At 33.0% G+C, this 11,838-nt stretch overlaps 1 non-coding gene across 1 annotated transcript; it reads left to right on the top strand.

Annotated features, from left to right (window-relative positions):
* Positions 1 to 1,847: 1,847 nt before the first annotated feature.
* TRNAQ-UUG lies at positions 1,848 to 1,919 on the top strand. The gene has a single exon. It is a non-coding gene; the product is annotated as a tRNA-Gln (tRNA).
* Positions 1,920 to 11,838: the final 9,919 nt, after the last annotated feature.

Raw genomic sequence — 11,838 nt, 5'->3', positions numbered from 1 at the left:
TATATATATATATATATATATATATATACATATATTATTTCCTCTGTTTTCTCTCCTCTGTCTTCTCAAACTAATACTAATCCAACCAATCATTTGCATGGACTCAAAAGTTCAATTACCTATGAAAGAAGTTGAAAACAACTTGTGAAAGTTTGTAAGGATACTACGACCTCTGGCTTTGCAAAATCTAGCGTTGTTGGTACTTATCAAAATCGCTGCCAAAATAAAGTTTAACAAGTGGTTCTATGGTGTAGTGGTTAGCACTTTCGACTTTGAATCTAACGACCCGTGTTTAATTTCGATAGGTAATCCACCAATTTATACAAAAGTGGACCAGCCGATTCGGTAGGGTCACTTTTGGACCTATAATCTGTAGAAGGGGTCACTAAGGTTGAGATCATACAAAATGGGACCATAGCTCAATGTTTGAGCATTTGATTGCAGATCAAGAGGTCACCAATTCGAACCTAGTTGAGCCCTTCTATCTTGGATAGAAATTTGTTACATTTTTTGGACTGACACTATGTCTAAGGGGTCACTAAGGTTAAAATCCTACAAAATGGATCCATGACTCAGTGGTAGAGAATTGACCGGTCACTCGTTTGAACTTTGTTGGGCCCTTTTATTTTGGACGGACACTTTTTACACTTCTGGACTGAAACTCTGTAGAAGCGATCACTAAGGTTGAAATCATGTAAAATGGGTCCATAGCTCAATGGTAGAGCATTTAATTGTAGATTAAGAGGTCACCAGTTCGAATCTCTAAAATATTCTTCTTTGTCAGTAATTTCACATAATTTAACATTTAAAAAATCCTACATTGACCAATTCCTACTATTTTTTTTTCTATATTTTGAAACTATTTTAAGCACTTTTCTCCATTACTCCTTATCATTTTACCTTCTAAGGTTGTAAATATTTGTGCATGTGACTATAATGATTATTAATCAACTGAGTTAAGTAGAAATAAATTTTGAAGATGAAATTAAAGTATTAATTCTGATGTCATCTTTACCTAAGTTTTGGGATATTGTTATTAATGAGATTCAATCTAATGCCATTAGTAATTCACAATAATAATATTCAAAATACTTGACAAAAAAGAAGGGTCAACATAAGATATTTGAAACAAATAAATATTTTGTCCATCAAATCACTCATTTGAAATTCCTTAATAATAAACCTGAAGTCTTACATCTTTTATAGAGAAAAGTTCCTTAAATAGAAGTCTTATTAGATACTTCTAAGCATTTAGAGATCAACTAGACACAAAGCTAAACATTCTAAAAAAAATTAGGGGTTAAACTTTTAAGTTAACGTAATTTAAGAAACTTATGATTTTTATATTATCAAGAGTTTAATTGAGTTAGGTCGATTCAATCTAGTCGACCCAAGAATTGAACCGAACCAAATCAACTAGTTAGTAACATGATTTAGTGGAAGCATTTTCACACAAAGTAGAAACAATAATGGAGGGTTTGAAATAATATAGTTTTCACCCTTTGTTTCTCGAGTGAATATTGAAATAATATAGTTTTCATGTTAAGTTTTGCATGGAAGAAACGAAGACGGGGATGTAAAGTATTATTTCAATTTGTTTGTAATATACAACAATATATAAATTAACTATAAGAAATATATAAAATTACATGTTCTCCAAGAGCTTCAATAAACATTGGAGGGTTACTTCTGCAACCACTCTAAAGATGCTCAAGATCACAACGAGTTAGATAAAACAACTCTAGAACTTTGAATCCAATAACTTGAGTTTGACTTGTGATAGGATCTCTCTTCTTGTAGAATCTGCATAAAATAGGAAAACCATTCCAAAATAAATCTTTACAAGGGGTTCTATGGTGTAGTGGTTAGCACTTTGGACTTTGAATCCAACGACTTGGGTTCAACTCCCGGTAGGACCTTTATGAAATGACTTTGATGTGGAAACATAGAATAAGGAACGACAACACAAGACATTTTAAAACAAAAGGGTATTTACCTACCTAGCATTCGAAAACACAAATTTTCTTGAGGCATAAGGTGTAACAATCTTGAGTTATTCCGAACTTGCAACGCTTCATGCCTTCCAAGGCTTCATGAACATGACCTCTGCTCATTTGAACCCATAATAACTAGCATGAGTTTTAGGTTCCGAACTTTCTACAACCAACTTGAAATCTTGAATTTATTCTTATTTATATAAAATAGACCTTACATAAAATAGTTTGTAATTTGGAGCATGTCTAAATCTTGAGCTAGGATATGACTTCTTGTTTCGTTTTCAGGAACTAAACCTTAGAGGTTGTCATGTCATGCATCGTATTTTAACCATGAAAACTTTTCACATGTTATATAAAATAGACCTTACATAAAATAGTTTGTAATTTGGAGCATGTCTAAACCTTGAGCTAGGATATGACTTCTTGTTTCGTTTTCAGGAACTAAACCTTAGAGGTTGTCATGTCATGCATCGTATTTTAACCATGAAAACTCTTCTGAAGTAACTCTTAAATTTCTCCCCATGAGTGCATGGGTGGCGTTGTCATAATCGTGACATCCTGCTAGCAAATTGTTGTGCAGGACATCTCATTTAGGTGAGGGAGATAATAAGTTCATCATGGAATCCTGCTCATGGTACATATACCATGGCATCCCACCTAAAGAGACAAATTTTCTTGAGGCATAAGGTGTAACATTCTTGAGTTATTCCGAACTTGCTCCGCTTCATGCCTTCCAAGGCTTCATGAACATGACCTCTGCTTGAGGTATTGTTGTTGGTTCTCAATCTTGTATGTTTGTAACGTAATCATTTGAACCCATAATAACTAGCATGAGTTTTAGGTTCCGAACTTGCTCCAACCAACTTGAAATCTTGAATTTATTCTCATGTCATATAAAATAGACCTTACAGAAAATAGTTGGTAATTTGGAGCATGTCTAAACCTTGAGCTAGGATATAACTTCTTGTTTCATTTGGAGCATGTCTAAACCTTGAGCTAGGATATGATTTCTTGTTTCGTTTTCAGGAACTAAACCTTAGAGGTTGTCATGTCATGCATCGTATTTGAACCATGAAAACTCTTCCGAAATAACTCTTAATTTTCTCCCCTTGAGTGCATAGGTGGCGTTGTCATAATCATGGCATCCTGCTAGCAAATCGTGGTGCAGGGCATCTCATTTAGGTGAGGGAGATAATAAGTTCATCATGGAATCCTGCTCATGGTACATATACCATAGCATCCCACCTAGAGAGAAATAGGGGCCTCGCGGTACACTTCGTGAAGTGAGATAATGGTTACTTCAGGCATGGATCCTAGCAACTTGTTAAGCATTATGTTTGCATTAACCTAGGTGTTTTCTTGGATTCCTGGTGATACTAGGTTTATGCATAACATCTTGGGTCAAGCTTGGAACTTATAAGTTCTTAGGAATAGCCCAGCATGATAATGAGCACGTAGTATCTATTAGAGACCAAGGGTACATCTGAGGAATCTATTATTTCAGGGATACCACTTTAGTTATCCTAGGAGGTAAAGTCATATGGATCGTGTTGAGCATTTTCTCCCATATCTTGGTTTCGCTAAGTAAAGTTTTCCAATAACTCCCAAACTTCATTACCATCTATAACCTCTCGGCATGGATTCATACAACATTTCATAAGATAAGATCTACTGAGAAAACCTGAGAAAAGGTCAAATTTTGAGTTGACTTGGACAGTTCAGTTGAACTGACCTATCATCGTTTTCTTCCTTTGAATAGGAAGAAGATGAGAATTTTTTGCATCGCCGCCATCTGAAACTCGGCCTATACAGCCACATTTACAGCGTTTCTCTCCTCGATTTCTTCGTGAAACTTAAAGATGGATGTTACAAGAAAGGGTAGGGATTTATTTGATAACTTCTTGTGGATCGTAGCCTAAGATATTCGCTACCAAAGTTCATCTAAAATCTGATTTATCGTTGGAGATAAAACAAAGGATTTCTTATTGGGTAGCCGATTCTAGGGGTTTCAAGGCCCTATTTCTTCAATGAACCTCTTCCATATCCTATCTTTAGGCTAAAGGAATTGGTTTGGAGGAACGTCTTTGAGTGTAGGACCTTAATTTCCAGAAATCGTTCTCGGTATGCAACTCACTTGAAACGCCAGATTTTCGATCTCGTGGGTAGCTTATTCTACGACGTTTCAGCTCTCGATTCCTTCATCAAGTTTACACAACTTCTTCCTCTGAAGCTAGAGGAATCCTTAATTTGAAGGAAAAGAGATCGTAGATAGGAATTTTGACTCTTATCCCCAATTTAATGTCGAAACTTATTTCCTTCAATTTGGCACGCTCTTGAGGTTATTTTTCTTCGTGGTTTCTATGGAAGCATTCCTTGGAGGTGCAGAAACTGATTGGAATCATTCTTGCTCAACGAGCCATCATGTATCCTCGGATTGGATTTTCAAGTTTTTCTTGAAGCTCTTCAATGGCGATTGAATTGGGAGAATGGTTTCTGGGCACTTTCAGCACTCTATTCCATCATAGAACTTGTGGGTAATCTTGTTGAGAAACTGTATGAATAAGTTTGAAGAGAAATTGTGGAGGATTGCTCTCGAATTTGGAAGAAATCTGAGAGTAGGAGACCCATAATCTAAACGCTTATTGCCTTCGATTGGGAGATCGACCTTTCTCGATTCTTATACCATATTGTTGCTCCTACTTCAGACTTTATAGGAGGAGCTTAAACCGACATTGAGAGCTCCAGATTCTTCGTTATTTAGAAGTTTGAAGAGAAATGGTGGAGGATTGCTCTCGAATTTGGAAGAAATCTGAGAGTAGGAGACCCATAATCTAAACGCTTATTTCCTTCAATTGCGGGATTGACCTTTCTCGATTCTTATTCCGTATTGTTGCTCCTACTTCCAACTTTATAGGAGGAGCTTAAACCGACATTAAGAGCTCAAGAATCTTTGTTATTTAGAGATCGAACTTTCTGGATAATTTTTTGGAGATATCAACTCCGATCATAGCCTTACCGACCTTGACTTTGAATACTAGTCGTTCGATGTGATGATCTGTGCGTGTTCGTTCTAGATCATATCAAATTTTGGAGGAGATCCAACGGTTGAGATTTTAGTTCGAAAGATTTTGCTCGAATGGTCACGGTAGATGCTCTAATTCTAATTAGAGTGGCATTTCTATAATTATCCATTCTTCCAGGGGTATTTTGGTAATTTGCCACTTTCCGAATATTTTATTATTATTTTTCTCAAAAAATCCATAATTTTTTTTACAAATTTCTCATCGTTTTTTATCATTTTTCTCTTTTTTTGAATCTTGAGATTCCTTCTAGATAAGGAATTACAAATCCAGAAAGATTCTTGATAATTGATTAAATTACTTTTTTGCCCTTTTGATTCACTTTTTCCATTCCAATCCTTTTCAAAAGGCCTTTAACTCCTTGAAATCACTTGTTAAGGTACACGAGTGACTTGACTATGTCCTTTGTTCTTGCTTAATCCTTTAATTTTTTTCCTTTCTATGCTTTGGGTCTTTCATGAGTGGGTTATTCTTATGAGAGATAATTTTATTCATTTTTGGGGTTTTACATATACATACTCGTTACAAACACAAAATAAGAAGCAGACTCAAAAGAAGAACAAAAAATACTAGATTAAAAACAGAGCTTAGTCCATGGCCCACACTCCAAAGTCCACTCTCATCCCCGGCCAACTCTTAGTTACTTGAAAAAGAATTATAAACATGGAGTGAGTAAAACTTAGTAAGTAGCCTACTAGTAGGTTCTTAATCGCGACCTTAAGCTAGGATATTACTTCTTGTTATATTTTCAGGATCTTATACGGATCTTGAAAACCTTCCCCTAAAATAACCTTCCCCTAAAATAACCTTCAACTTTCTCCCCATCTATCTCTTTTTAAACACTTTTGAAAGTTAAAGAGTAGTTTTGAGATAAAACATAGTTTTTTGAAAATTCAACCGTATTTTCTTTAGATAAAGTGCAAAGTTCAATGGTATTTTATTAATTTAGATTATAATAAAAAAAAATACAAATTATTGTTGATTAAGTTAATATTAATTTTATTAAAATACATCACACCACATCAAAATTAATTTATTCCGACTAGAATTAAAACTAAAAAATCAATTTATTTTAAACTAAAAAATTAATTTATTTTAAAACTAAATCGTATACTTCATTTGACTAAAACATCTCTTATCCCAACTATAAAAAATTTAATTCCAAGCTCTCTTCTAATAGACAAACGATTTATTAACCTCTATTGTAAGATTTCACTTCATCAATTTAAGTAGCGTCGAACTATAAATATCGAATTTTAAAGTATTCCTCATCAAAGTAAATCTGTTGAAACTATCTATCAAAGGTGTTCCATAATGAGTTGTGGAGAAGTGTTTCCTTCAATTCTAATTTCAATTAAGGATGTCAATGACAAAAAAGTGCAAGAGGCTAGAAGGTTTGTAGTGGAAGAAAATAACAAGAGTCATGGACATCGTTTCGTTTACAAGCTGTATCATGTGTCTTATTCATGGTTACTTAAATCTCGTTGAATTGGTGCGCCTTTCACATCAGAGACATTTGTACCTTAAACCGAGCTCTTTGCAATAGCGAACTTATTAAAAACTCTTTGCTTGCTGCAACATTTTCTTGACATTGGACTAAAGGACGGTATGGACGACCATAGCTCACTGTATTGGTCTCCAATCATGAAGTGTGACATCAGATCTTTGTGCATACCATATTCATTAACTATAACATGACAATAAATTTTTTATCTTTTGACTGGGCATGCCATATTCTGTTGTTCTTATATATCTTTAGTTACCTGTGATTAAAGCAAAGAAGTATAGACATGGTTTCCAACCAACCCTTCCTTTATAGTTAGTTCGACGAATGAGTTTTTGTTATCATTTTATCGTTAACCCTTCCGCTCGATTTTGTGTTATGATATCATACAGGGAATGAGAAGCGACCTTACTTGAACAAAATTATATACCGTTTGATAATTATTGTTGATAACAAAGATAAATTGAATTATAAGCATTTTAAGTTTAAAAGTAACAAATTACTTGTACACTTTTACTCATAATCTTCATATTCTTTACATACCGATAAGGAAGGGAGGGATAGAAAAGATACTCATAATACCATTATGACTATGCCATATTTCATTAATAAAAGAGAGTAATACATCCACAAACACACACACATATATTTCGAGAGAGAGAGAGGGCTAATTATAACTAGAGATAGCATTCTAGTAGTTGTATTGCTACATGTGGACAAGGAACTCGAGAAATTCTTTAAAAGATGAGAGCTTATGAGTAGGTGGCGATGGATATATCACATGCACAAAAAGAAAGTTCTGCACCATTGTAATAAAAGACCCAGGAATATCATCGTTATTTATAACTTCTATCACAATAATATAAATCCTGCGAGAACGACATTCTCTAGTCATACCAACCAGACCGTTCACCACACGCTTGTAGATGAAACGATGTCCACTATTCTCGTTATTCTTTTCAACTACGAACCTTCCTGCATTCTGCACTACTAGGATATTGACATCCTTAATTGGTACTAAAGCATCTAAAGGCAACCCTTCCACACGGCTCATTCTAACACCTTTGGTAAATAGTTTCAAGAGACATTGTTAGGCCGATTTTGTTCATGAATACTTAAGAATTTGATATTTATAGTTGTAGTTGAACGCTACTTAAATTGATGAAGTGAAATCTTACAATAGAGTCTAATAAAGCGTTCGTCCATTAGAATAGGTTGGAATTAAATTCTTTACAGATCGAGATAATAGTTGTATTCTTTATGTCATTGAGACTAGTGTTAGTATATTTGAGTATAATATTAAAATGATTAGTTATTAAATATTGTTTGAATTAAAGCGTTTATAATTCATATGATCTTCATAACCTAATTCATAAAAAAAATAATAATAATTAGGAAGCATTTATGTGCTAGATCAAAATAAGATGCATAAAAAGAACTTGCCGTAATTACTTTATTCATCGACCTTTAATCTTAAAAGTAACTTAAAATATTGCAATATTGTGATTCAATCGCCTATTATGAAATTAAGCCCCAACTAAAAATAATAATATTTTTAAAAGATGAAAAAATTGATAAGCCAACCAAAATATGTATTCAAAGATGAAGAATTCGCAACAACAATCACAAACAATATTAATTAGCATCTTGTCTTTTGGTTTGTCACATTTTCAAACATGAACAAACCTCAATTTCGAGTCGGTGAGTATTATGGATCATAATAGACAGTACTTTGCAAGTAGCTTTGAGCATTCACAAAAGGCCAAAAGTTGAATTTCTTTAGAATGGTAACGAAATAACAGATGATTATTGTTGAATTTCTAAAAAATACACCACAAATTTCATTTATAGATATAAATGGAACCATTGATATAAAACCCTGATTATATAATTGCATCTTCACTAACAAACCCACCTCGGAGTGATCATCTTCACCCGAGGCTGCAAATTAAGAAGCCTTCCAGGATTACTCAAAAGTGAACTTTTAAGACAAATGAAGCTATATTTGAGCAAGAAAAATCATGTTACATGTGTCTGGGATACAACGGAGACACCAATGCAAGCAATCACTATCACCCGAAGTTTCTTTGATATTATAGTTGGATCTATGAGACTCATCCCTCAGATGTGAAAGAGTAGTTATATCAAACATTCTTACTTGTGTGCCTCTTACAGTACTCTCAACAAATGGATCGCTTGATCTATTCTACTCTACTTTACTTTCTCTTGATAACGGTGTGGTATTGACACAATTCATATTGCTAATAATCATCACTTACATCCAAAACTAAAGAATAGCGGTCGACAATCGTCAAGGACCCATTCACCATTTCCATTCCTACCGACGAAAAAGTTTTATTACATTCATTTCTTTCTCCTTTCTAACTTCTTCATTCTCACATTAAACTTTTTTTTATTCAAAAAAAAAATTAAACGTGAAAAGGGAGAAAGAAGGAAGAAGAAAAAAGAAAACCCTTAATTTTGAAAGCTTATCAAATACTCTTTGATCGATATAAAGAAAGCTTGAGAATAATTTATTCTCACGTCCCTCTTTGACACTTGTTGGATATATATCCGTCCTTCACATGTCATATCATAATCATATCATATCGTAAAAACTTCGTGGTTATATCCTTCCCTAATTTATCATAGCCTTAACGTCCTTAGACATATCATAGTTGTGTCGTTACCTGAACGTACCTTAGTCATAACGTTACAGGAACGTATCGCAACGCTATCGTTCTATCAATCTATCATAATCCTATCCCTTTCTACCCATAACCTAATCGTATTGTCTTATGAATCCATCGTGACCATATCGTTTTTATCAATCTGTCATACCCATAGCACTTCGATACGTAACCAAACCATAACGTTTCATGAACATGTCTTACTTCTATCGTTACATTACGTTTAGTGCATCCTTCTCGTATCCTATCTCAAATATACCATTGAACACATGGTACCGTAAGTATTATCATACAATTCGCATATTATAACATATCATAAACATATCGATTCACAAACATTTCACACATATCAATATATATGACACTTGTAGAACCACGGGCAACGGATGGTAAGGCCACCTACTTGATTAGCTTAAGTTGGTGTCCCCAATTTATCCTTAAGAAAGTTCGATTTGTCCTTTGTATTAAAGCCAACCTATATGAACATGACATCAATTTCAATCATTTCTCTAAATTTTATGATGCTCTAGTGTTAGATTTCATGGGAATATTGCAGGAGTAAAGTCTGTAATGTCTATATATCAAAACTGTTTAACACTTTCCAAATCTTGATTTTTGGCTGTTTGTGCTTTTTTTTTTTTTTTTTACTTGTGTTCCTAATCTTACTTGGGTGTGTTTGTTACATTTATGTTAGCAATTAGCCAATTTAATCCATTCATCTTTTATGTTTTTTTTTTTTTTTTTTTTTTTTTTTTTTTTTTGGCTAATTTAACCTATTCTATTTATTGTGTTTTTATTTTAGTTTTTGCTATTGATGGACGTATCTTTCTAAAACATACTAAATGAAACTAAATAATTGGTTAAAAGAGGATATGAGATATAACTTAAGGTTAAATTTATTTCCATATGAGAATAACTTATTCTCATGTCCATCTTTGCTACCATGTACTAAATTAACGATTTTATTTCTCTTTGGTCAAAACAATCCTTAAAGCACAAAATTGAAGTTGTAGTTAGTCAATTATAATATTTGACGTGCTAGTTTTCAAACTACTTTAAATGGGTGTAAAGAAAGTATGAGAATAACTTAGTGTCACTAATCTGACACGTGTTGGGCATGTACTGAACACTTGTTAATACAATGGATACATTACAAATTTATAATTCATCGTATCAGACACTTGACTTTGAATATATTTTAAGAGTGAAACGTACATTAAGCTTTTTTTTTAAGTATACAAATATATAAACTTATTTATATGAATTTATTTCTAATATAAAATTGATAAATTTTTTGAAATAATTCTTTTTAATTAATGAATCATTGTCATATCGGTGTCCTAGTTTTTTAAGAATGGCATGTTACCATATCTATTTGTATCATATTTATGTCTAGTATCTATATCTCATTTTTATTTTTGTTACTCTGAGATATTTTGCTTTTATAAATAGATATCTTCACGAAAATAAGTTTAATTTATGTTGAGATGGAGAATAAAAATGACACTTAAGGACGTTGATACTTGGGACTTTGATTCCTCTTAGTGTGAAGCTTGCATCTTGCAATTATTTGGGTAGAGAATGTGTTTCACTTAAAATTCACTCAAGAGAAAATAATCAAATAACGAACCATATTTGAGAGAGGATAACTTTTTTTTTTTTTAATCTTTGAGAAATAAGAAAGAATAAATATTAAAACATGGCATGAATGACATCTTCTTGAATCTTTGTTTTGTTCTCCTAAATGTATATAAAAAGAAAAAAAAAAACTTATATATTTTTAGATATAATTTAAGATTACATATTTAATAAAACTCCATCCAAACTTCTACTCATAAATTTAATTATTATTTGTATACAATTGTTAATATGTAAGAAAATACACGTACAAAATGTTTATACTATTGGTAATACACTAGTCTTGGTTGGTTGACTAAAACAATGCAACTATTGTCCAAACTAAAGAATTTGATTCGAAGCTATCTCCTAATAGAGGGAGGCTCAATTAGACTTTGTTGTAAGATTCGACCATGTCAATGATGAAAAAGTGCAAGCTGTTGAAAGGTTTGCCGTGGAAAATTTCAGAGATGGTAGATATAATTTAATTTACAAGCGTGTGGTGAATGGTCTTTTCAGTCGCATATACGCTTTGACCCCAAATTTTATAGTATTGTGATAGAAGCTATAAATGACAATAATATTCATTGATCAGATATTGCAATTGTGAAGAAGTTCTAGTTCCGTCATATGCATCGGACGCTACCGTCATCCTATAATGAAGAAGTGCAAGCTGTTGGAAGGTTTGCCGTGGAAAATTTCAGAGGTGGTAGATATAATTTAATTTACAAGCTTGTGGTGAATGGTCTTTTCAGTCCCATATAGACTTTGACCCCAAATTTTATAGTATTGTGATAGAAGCTATAAATGACAACAATATTCATTGATCAGATATTGCAATTGTGAAGAAGTTCCAGTTCGGTCATATGCATGGGACGCTACCGCCATCCTATAAGCTCTTATCTTTTGAGGAATTCATCAAATTCCCTCTCCACAAGTAACGCATCGGA

Source organism: Cucurbita moschata, unplaced genomic scaffold (assembly GCF_002738365.1).
Source record: "Cucurbita moschata cultivar Rifu unplaced genomic scaffold, Cmos_1.0 Cmo_Scf00046, whole genome shotgun sequence".
Lineage (NCBI taxonomy): Eukaryota > Viridiplantae > Streptophyta > Magnoliopsida > Cucurbitales > Cucurbitaceae > Cucurbita > Cucurbita moschata.
This window is presented reverse-complemented; position numbering and strand designations above follow the sequence as displayed.